At 41.3% G+C, this 9,766-nt stretch overlaps 1 long non-coding RNA gene across 1 annotated transcript; it reads right to left on the bottom strand.

The window, feature by feature from the left end:
- Window positions 1-3,153: 3,153 nt before the first annotated feature.
- On the bottom strand, window positions 3,154-6,876 carry LOC137477323 (uncharacterized). Its single transcript, XR_011000932.1, has 2 exons — window positions 5,487-6,876; window positions 3,154-3,965 (listed from the first exon to the last, which is right to left on the bottom strand). It is a non-coding gene; the product is annotated as an uncharacterized lncRNA (long non-coding RNA).
- Window positions 6,877-9,766: the final 2,890 nt, after the last annotated feature.

Genomic DNA, 9,766 nt, shown 5'->3' with positions numbered 1-9,766 from the left:
GGTATAGGGAGAGGAAAAAAAAGTCAAACTTAGGTTTAAAGCTGATCGTGCCAGGAATTATTTTCAAAGAAGGCTCATAAGGGTTTTCAGCAAGCTCAAGGACAAAATCTGGTCTTTTATTCCTTCCCCACTCCATCACCCAACAGAAGAATGAAGACTACATCCCACTTGCTAGTTGAAACTCAGCAATTAAATCTTCTTGCCTTCACTAGAGGTGAAACAGGAGTACGAATCTCTTTGGCTTTTAAACATAGACTCTTCGTCCTGTGTTACTCCTCAGTCCTAATAAGACTGTCTAACTTAGAAATCTTGAGAGGGAAGCAATGGGTAGTTCATCAAAAAATGCTGAGGTTTCATCCAGCAGAACAGAAATTTGCCTTTGCATGAGCACTCTTTGATCTGCTTTGCCTTTCCCAGAATGAAACTTTATTTGGTCTCCATAAGGTCCATTTTAGAAACACAATTTGAGACAGGAATTTGCAGCTCCCCACCTGGCACTGGTTAGATCTCCACTGCCAGAGCATTTACACTTGACTATGGGCGCTCCTGTGCTGCAGACAGCAGAGCTGCTGTTCAGGCACCTGCACCAATTTCCACTGCAGCACAGCACAGGCCAGGGGCAGAGCAGCACCTTCCTATCTGAGGCCCTGGGACCCTGTGTCCCCAAAAAAGGGTGCTCTGCTAAGACCCAAGCACGCCTGGGAGGGCACAGCTCCTTTGCCCAGCACCTGTCCTCCCTCCATGAGGTACACCTGTGGCTGCTGACACCTCCTTGTGCTGTGCTGGGTTTGTGTAACCATGAACCTGTGTTTCTTTTAATCCACTTGAAGCCCTGATGTTTCATATCCCATGTGACAGACCCCTAAGAAAAACTTCTCAGACAAATCCATTATGTAATACAAGAGCAAGCACTACATGGTAATTTTCACTTACGGACTTTGCAGGAGCTGTGAGTTATCTCACACAGTAACTGCATCATGTCTAACACAGCACTCTTACCAGTTTGCTGGAAGAAATCTTTCTTAAAGGCTATTTTGTCTCAAATCTATCAGATTTAAATCTAACAGCTGTTCCACAACATACAAGTGCTTTATCTGTGCCTGAGCTTGTACCCCGGACTGCTCTCCACTGGTGGTTGGACATTTACCAACAAACAAATAAAAAAAAAAATGCAACAGGTAATTTGATTTTTCTGTTGCTGTTTTTTTTTTTTTTAATTATAATTTTTAAAACCAGGCCTCCTCCCTTTACTAACTCTACTAACTCTCCTTCATACCCTATCTACAGAAACTCCTGCTTAATTTATTCACAGATGAATATATATTCCTCTATACTTCTTCCAGGCTAGCTTTAAAAATCTGAGGTTACACTTTCAAGACAAATAAATAATTATTTTAGCATAATGTTTTTAACACCTGCTATGAAGATTGCAAAACCATTCACATTCTACCTATAACTCAGTTTTCTGACACTCATAACTCAGAACATATTTGCCTCTGGGTTTAATAGCTTCCATATTCTTTTCTGTCTGAAGATGCATCGTTAAATATTATTACTACTGGAGGTATGTTTGGGCAGTATTTTTCAGACTTATTTGAATTAAAGGGAAAAAGTAGAAAAATTCTGACCAGATATACTATTTTTGGAAGATGACTACAGAAAACAGCTGGCCTGAGCTAGCTTCTACTGAAAATTATACCTCTAGAAAAGAGCAAGATAGGCGAGAAAGTTCAAAAGACCTTCAGGAGTAACATTTATGCCTCACGTAAGAGTTACTGCCTCCATTTGCAGGCAAGTAAGGATTCATCCCTTCGCAGGTTTGTGCCAGGACACACATAAGAGCTTCCTTGCTGCCACACCTGGGTAACTCATACCTTTTGTCTTGACTAATCTGCCCTCAAAACCCTCCTGTGCAGTCTCACGCCTGGGAGAAGGGAAGGCAGCACCGGGGCAGCTGCTGAGATTTGCTCCTCAGGCTCTCAGGCCACACCAGCTGGGGCAAGAGCACACACACAAATGCCCCAGGAATGCCACCCTTGCATGCCAGCCTGGAGTGGAGCTGCTGCTGTCTCAACAGTGTAGAGACTCACGGATCTGTCCCGTCTTTCTATTGCCTTTCTGTTGGAAACGCTCCTACCTGTTCAGATGGTGGTCTCAGTGTGTCAAGGACAGTCCATTCTCTCTTTACCCCCTTCCCAGCAGCCAGCTTTGTTCAAGCCCTGGCTTTGATCTCAGCACGATACTGTGAGCTGCTTTCACTGTGTGAAGTCAGCTGGAGGATGGGTTACCCAAGGCATGAATTCACAGATGACTTTTAGCACAAATAATCTGACACAAAAAAACCCCACAACATAAAATTAAGAAATAATAACCAAATGTGGCATTTCAAGTTCCCTGCCTTTTCCAGAGAAGCATTTCAGGCTGTTATATTTCCACCCAAATTACTCAGATAAAATTCGAACAGATAAAGGTCCCACATCAAGAAATATTTCATGTGCAGGCAGGAGGTCTGGTCCAGTGTTCAGCTGAGTCAAAAGACACCTATTTGCCACTTATAGGCCATAGTAACATGGTGTCTGATTTACATATTTTTCACATATAACTTGGTATTTTACCATGAAAACTTTCTATTATACCTGTCTGAAGCTTTATCTCCTAGATTTACTACTGATCAGTGCTTTTTCCCTGCACTGACAGACAGGCACTGTCTGCAGAGTCATTATTTCTCATACAAGGACACAAAACTGGTGTTTTAGGTTTGATGTTGCAACTGCTCACTGTCACCTTGGAATCTGCTGCTGACGGTTATTCCCTCCACAAAAATCTTTGTCAGAGTGCTTACGTTTTTGCTGGAAGGCTTTCAAGTTCTCTTTAAGAGCTGAAATCCACATCACATGTGGGCACACAGGCATGCACACACTTCTTTAAATATCATAACAAATGATACCATAAGCCTTTCCGAAGCATCTAAAAGAGCTCTTCTTTTTCACAGGTTAATGTATGTGGATTTTTCTGAGGATGATTTACACACTGGTTTTTAGTTGGCTGGTTTGGTTGATTTCTTGTCGGTTTGGGGGCAGGAGGTGGTTGTTTTGTGCTTGGGATTTTTGGTGTTTTGGGGATTTTGTGTGTGTGTGTGTGTGTGTGTGTGTGTGTGTTTTGGTCTTTTTTAATAATAGGAAATAAGTGTTTCCTCAATGCCTGGATTTTGAAATCTAGAGTGTGGGTTCTTCAGTAGATGTGGCAGCATGTGGGTATTCTCTCCTGTTTTTAGAACTCAAGTTGCTATAACAACCTACAGCATCTGCTCAGCTCACTACCTAAGCGGCCTTTTTTCTTTTTTTTTCTTTTTTTTTTTTTTTTCTTTTGGGTCTCCTATTCTTCTGAAGTCAAGTGCTTTGCTTTGATTTTTATTTAAGGAGCTAGCTTATGCTCCAATGTGTATATGCAGAATGAGCTGAAAGAAGCCAAAATCTGTGCTGAAAAGACTTTTGGAGAGTATCTGGCTGAGTGGGACGAGCTCAGGGCTGGGCCCTGTTCCCGCTGAAGTGAAGACACACCAGTTCCTGCTGTGAGCCTGAAATTCACTGCCACGTCTCATGAAAGTGGGGGTTACTCTGTTGAATGACAGACAAGTGATGGACTACCAGGGAGCCATTGACAGAACAAGAGCCAACAGATGGACAATCTTGTATAACTGGCTCCGTAAAATTATTATATTTCCTCCTTATCAACTGCTTTTTTCTCTTCTGGAGAAAATTTTTATTTTTTCTTGAAATGGATTTTTTCCAGATTGATGGAGGGTGGGCAAGGAAGAAAAAATAAGAAAGATTATTTTTTTAAATTCATACCAGAGCAGCAGCACCATATCAGTATTGGGGTTTGGAGGATATCCCACCTCCTCCATGGGTTAGCTGCCCATATTTCATGCTTCATCACAGAACTCTGCCTGTGAAAAAGAGGAGCTTATCACTACTAGAATCCCTGGCTGCAGTTCATCAGTGAAGGTACAGGACAATTACAAAGTCCTAAGTAGATAAAAGAATGAGAATATAGCTACAATTCCCATAAAGAAGACAGACACTGGCTCCAACAGGAATATTTCTGGTTAAGGATGAAAGATTTTGGCTGTGAATTTTTAAAAATACTTAGGATTTTCTATCCATACAAAACACTTTCATTACAAATCTTCCGCAAAAAATAAAAAGGCTTTTGCATTTTCTCATCAGTCCAGCTCCAAAATGTCCCTGCTGTCAATCAGCAGATAAGCAGGGCTGGGCATACACAGGTCTGTCCAGCCCCATAGCCCTGGCTTGTCAGGAATCAGGAAAGAAGATGGCACTCCTTAGGGGCTTTAGGGCAAGTATGTCTAATGTCTTAGGAGCAATGGAGCAGTGTTCAGAGCAATCTGCTGAGCAGCCAGTTCTCCCATGTATAATTCTGCACACAAGTAACTTGTCAACAAACTGAGGTACAAGTTGCCCTGTCCGAACCCAAACACACCTTTGGCTTTGTCCCCAAACTAAGGCACTGCCAAGGCATATGCTCAGAGCTTTAGAGGAGACAAGGCTCCTTGTGGGTAGGATTTGCAGGCTCTTGACTGCCACAGGAGCTCTGCAGGGAAGCGGCACTGGAAAGACAAGCTCCTCATCATCTCATGCAGCTGTCCCTGCCTGCGAGGAAGCTCTGAGCAACAGGAGATCACACAGCAGCTAGTGAGAGGCCAGGTGGGATAGAGTCATCTATTGTGTCACTCCAGCCTTGGTCATTCCATGCCACTCTTACATCACATGTTGAAGGCAAGAATTCACAGGGACTAGGAGGCTCAGCAGCCAGCAGGGCTGAGACACACAGGCAGGAGACAGTGGCTCTTGGATCAGAAGAAGCACTTCTGCAGGGCAGGAACTGATTCAGAGCTATCCCAGGGACTGGGACCACAGCAAGTTCTCTCAAGACAGTATTGCCTTTCTCTTGTGCTACCACTAAACCTAATCTTCACTTGTACCTAGATACATTGCAATATGCACATCTACTAAGGGAAGACATAATCAAGGTGTCCTTCACCTCACATAAGGACTTTCAGAGCTAACTGTTAAGTAATTCAGTACCACTGAAACTCCCATGAGGGGCAATGAACCTGGTTTCCCATTTTTCTCAGGAATCACGAAATAATATTCTCTGAAATCACACCTTTCTCCTTCAAAGCTTCTGTGTATATTTGGTAGCTTGTACATATGTCATTTCTGTATGACAGCCACAGCTCCCACCTGGAGTTTTGCAACATTGTCCACATGTTACCTTTCCTGGAGGATATAAATGTGTTACTGATACTATTTTTGCATTACAGAGAGAAAATGAGAAGAAAAAAAAAAAAAACAGAAGGAATGAAGCTGCATGCCAGCTACCAAACTGGGACTCATTTTGCCCTGTAGAAGAAAGACAAAGAGTAGACACCTCTCCCCTTTACCTTTCAAAGACGCAGAGACAGGGTCTCTGTCTGAGCACAGGGATGAACATCATCCTTATCTTCCAGCAATGCTGTTGCTTGTCAGGGTCCTGAGGAGACATGTCTGAGCTGCCACACCTCACCCCAGCAGGTAGCACTGGCCTCTGAGAAGCTGCAAGGCTGAGGGCACTGCCAAGATGGGAGCATGAAAACCCATCAGTGCAAGAACAGGCAGTGAGAGAGGACCTTCGTTCATCAGCAGCCAGCAACAGCCTTGGCCCTAGCAGTGCCTGCTGCTTCTTTCCCATAGCTTGAAGGGAAAAAACCTGTGGGCATCCTCACTGTGATTCCAGCAGGATTTATCTGGAACTGGTTGGAAAGAAGAGGAAAAGCACAGAAACAATTTTAGATATCTTAGAGATCACATAACCCAAAGTGAAAGTGGGAAGTATATCCCCAAGAAAGATTTCAGTGTTAGGGCAGGAGCCACATTTAAGAATCTAAACAGTGTGCCAGCTCCAGATCAAGAGCCAAAGAGTGACTGCAGATGGATTTATCCCGCAAATGCTTCCTAGTGACAGCAAGTTTCATAGTGCAGCACATAGATCCTCACCTTTGGAGACACCCATGCACACAGACTCCAGAGCAGAACAACAAAACTGGGCTAAGAATTGAAACCATTTCCAACGTGCATGTTTGGTTCTACTCTATGGGACAATGACTTCCTCTTAATCTCCTTCAGTCTTGCCCAGGGTTGCAGTAAATGAGCATAAATGGGCTTTGCTGTCTACTTTACATTAGCTGAGGACGTGCATTCAGTATAAAGGATGTGTGACAAACCTTTACAATTTTCCCAAAAACTAGTTATTGGAAAGACAGCAATTGCAAGATTAGTCTAGTGGAGAACACAGCCACACATAAATTTGACCTTCACTCTGAGAAATGCTAGGGTGACCAAAAGATAACATCTGAATATTTTAAACTTACAAATTTATTTCTATTTTACTTTACCAAGTGTTTATCTCACTGTTTTGGGCAGGAAAGAGGACATGTAGGTATCTATTCATTCATCAACTTTCTCTAAATTACAGGATTAATAGACTACTACTACTATGAAGCCTGAGCAGGAGATAATATAGCTAGAATCTAAGTTTAGTGTAACTTAATGCCCCAGTCACAGAAGCATGACCTGACCAGAGCCTTCATTCCTGCATGTAGGTTATAAACAAATGAAATAAATATTTCTTTCTTTGTAGGCATAACAGTTTTGATCACAAATGACTAGAGCTCCTTATAAAAAGTTAAGTAAACAATATTATGAAAGCTACCTTTTTAAGTTTTGTTTCAAAATTTAATACTTAATTTTCATCTCTATTCTGCCAGAGTTTGAATCCAGACAAGTCAACCAATCTTCTGGTCATATCTCTACATTGATACTTAGAAATCACAGATATGAAAGATCTCCTTTTTTTAATATGCTGCACTACAGCTCTGATAAGAAACATTCTGATCAGTATGATTGTCCTCTAAATTAGGATCCAGTTCTGGGTCTCAAATCCACTGTGTCTTTGGGGGTCAGGGGAATGTGTTCCACCCTGACGATCAGTCAGAACTACAAATCCCTTTGAATATTTTGAGTATTTGGTTCTTTGGTACCGTTTTGATTTCCTTGCAGTTCACTTCAGTGGCATTAAAATCTGGACTCTTCCCTATGTGCTTCCCACTTCAGCACTGACCACTTGTTAAATAATTCTTCTTCAACCTAACAAGATGAACATAAAAGATTGCCTGTATTCCTTGGGCAGGTTGTGACCAAACACAGACCAAGAGATATTTAGAAGTATTTTTATTAGGCAGCATTTCCAGCTGCACTACTAACACTGCTCAAAACAGAAAGCAATTCTCTTCCTGGCATGGTTTCAGAAGATTTAAAATGCATCATTCTAATTACTGCCTGACAAATAATCCCATAATGCTAGCTAGGAAGTTTGTAGTGCAGACAACAGATATATTATCATCACACTGGTATATTGAACTTTTTATGATGTCTAATATCTCTAGATTATAAATAAGGGAAAGCATCCTTTGCCACTGGTGGAGTACAGCCCTCGCACACAAACTGTAGGCTCAAACATTATCGTGACACAGCTATAAACCCAAGGTCATTTTGTGGTAAAACAGTCTAGAAGAGTTGCCAAATCTGTCTTCAGACTATTCTTGATCATTTTGGACAGTGATTTCATTCAGTCATTCTAGAAATTCATAGAATTCCTTCACATTACCCAAACTCTTTGCACTTCTGCTGCTGTTATAGAGTGGCTGCCTAATCTCAGGAAGATCAGAGCTTCCTTTATCAAGTCCACAGAAAGTCCTGTAACTCTTTCTAAAGCAGAGCTCAATTCAAACTTCTTTGAAGGTCTGAATAAGTCATTCTTTTCTCCTCCCAGGTTTCAGGCAGCAACTGGGACTTACAGGTTCCAAAATACCAACAGGAACTTTGTTCTCTTCTTATGTAGAACATTGCTGTGGCAGTTCAGGAGATGCAGAAACTTCACTGAGCTGTGCATATGCCTGCTTTAGCTACATGTTGAGGAAGCTCCCATGCCAACTTTTCTAAGCACTGCCTGTCACCCACGTGAGGTGCACTCAGCATGCAGATCTGATTTAAAAAGTCTAAGTGAATCCAAGTGAACAAGTGTGATTCACATGTCAAGAGATCAAAAGAAATTTCAAGTGGGAAAAGCAGCCATTAGGAGAGGTAAGTAAGTGAAGACAGATTAAAGTCCCCCACGCCCCTGCAATGCCTATACAGTCATTAACTAAGCTGAATAATGTAACTGAAAATTTTGCTAGCTGCCATCTGTAAACACCTCTGGCAGTAACTGCTTATCACTCAGGCTAGCAATGTGGACTCATTTAATGACATTCAATTAATTTAAGCTCCCCTTTCTCTCTGCCTTTTTTTTTCCTTCTCAGAAATAGCTATTTGACATAAACATCTTTGTTTGGCATATCACTAGATCTGCTGCTAATTATAATGCTGAACCCAGATGCTTGGTGGAGGAAATTAATCTACGTCCTGCATAGTTTGTTGGGCTTGTTTTAGTAGGTTTGCCAAATATTTAGTGAAACCCTCATATGACTTTTATTATCTGGAGATAGATATTAAAGGGCCAAATACTGTTCTTATTCTCACTGGAATAAACCTGGACAGCTCCATGGAGAGAAATAAATATTGTTACCTTACTATGGATTGAGATGATGTTAGTCTAGATTTACAGTACTGTAAATCCTCAGCAGTGGAACCAGGAAGCTAAATCACAAATACTCCATCGTGTAAACCTGGGCTCTTCCCTTAACTGAAAAGCACAGTCTTAATCCTAAGAAAAATGACAGTACTCATAATGTATGTTGCTAAATTGGCATACAGAAATCACTTTTTTTTTTTTTTACAAGTTGGCCTACAGAAAACACCTGTGGAATAATTGGCATCAAAATTCCTCTATTCAGAAAAGCAAAAATGTTGCATTACAAAACAGTTAAAACAGTTCAAGCTATGAGCTGCTTCAGGAGCCAAAGAACTCATTTGCCTGCTTGGCTCACCTGAGTTTCCCATAAAAACCTGTAGCACATCACTAGTGGAGGAAAGCTGCTGGTGGTAGAAGCTGTTTGTGAAGGCACAACAAACCCAGGGTTAGCACTGGCCTTGGATACATGGACTGAAGACCCAAAGTCCCAAGGGACCCAAGAGATCACTTGGGCCCAAGAAAATGTCACATTCCCCCAAAGTAAGTTCCACCAGAGAAAATAGTCCAACCATAGAGAATACACATTTCAGCTACAGAAAAATTGACTATATCTCTGCAGAAAATAATGGGGCTTGCTAATCTCCCTTTTCTCCATCAATTTTCACAATATAATATTTTCCTGGTGAAAAAATGTGAGGTAGGGAACCTGCAAAATAACTATTATTTCCCACACAGAAAACAAATATAAACTTTTGGCTCTAAGCTTTAAGGTAACTAAAAATAAACAAAAAATGCCAACAAACTTTAAACCAAAAACCCCTGAAGTCAATATTTCCCTGACAGAGGCCAATATATGTAGTGAAAAGTCTATTTTCTATGAGAAAAAAAAACTGACAGAAAGCTTCCCACTCTGCTTGCAGAAAAAACTGAGTAACCTAGAGGAGCACTCCTGTATGCCAACTGACATTTGAGGATCAGTATCATTAGGCAACACAGACCTAAAGACAGGAAATTTCTGACAGAAAAAAAAAAATTAAAAACCCTGCTGAGAAATTATAACCTCGGGTACAAT

The sequence above is a fragment of the Anomalospiza imberbis genome, chromosome 7 (genome assembly GCF_031753505.1).
Source record: "Anomalospiza imberbis isolate Cuckoo-Finch-1a 21T00152 chromosome 7, ASM3175350v1, whole genome shotgun sequence".
In the NCBI taxonomy this organism is placed as follows: Eukaryota; Metazoa; Chordata; class Aves; order Passeriformes; family Viduidae; genus Anomalospiza; species Anomalospiza imberbis.
This window is presented reverse-complemented; position numbering and strand designations above follow the sequence as displayed.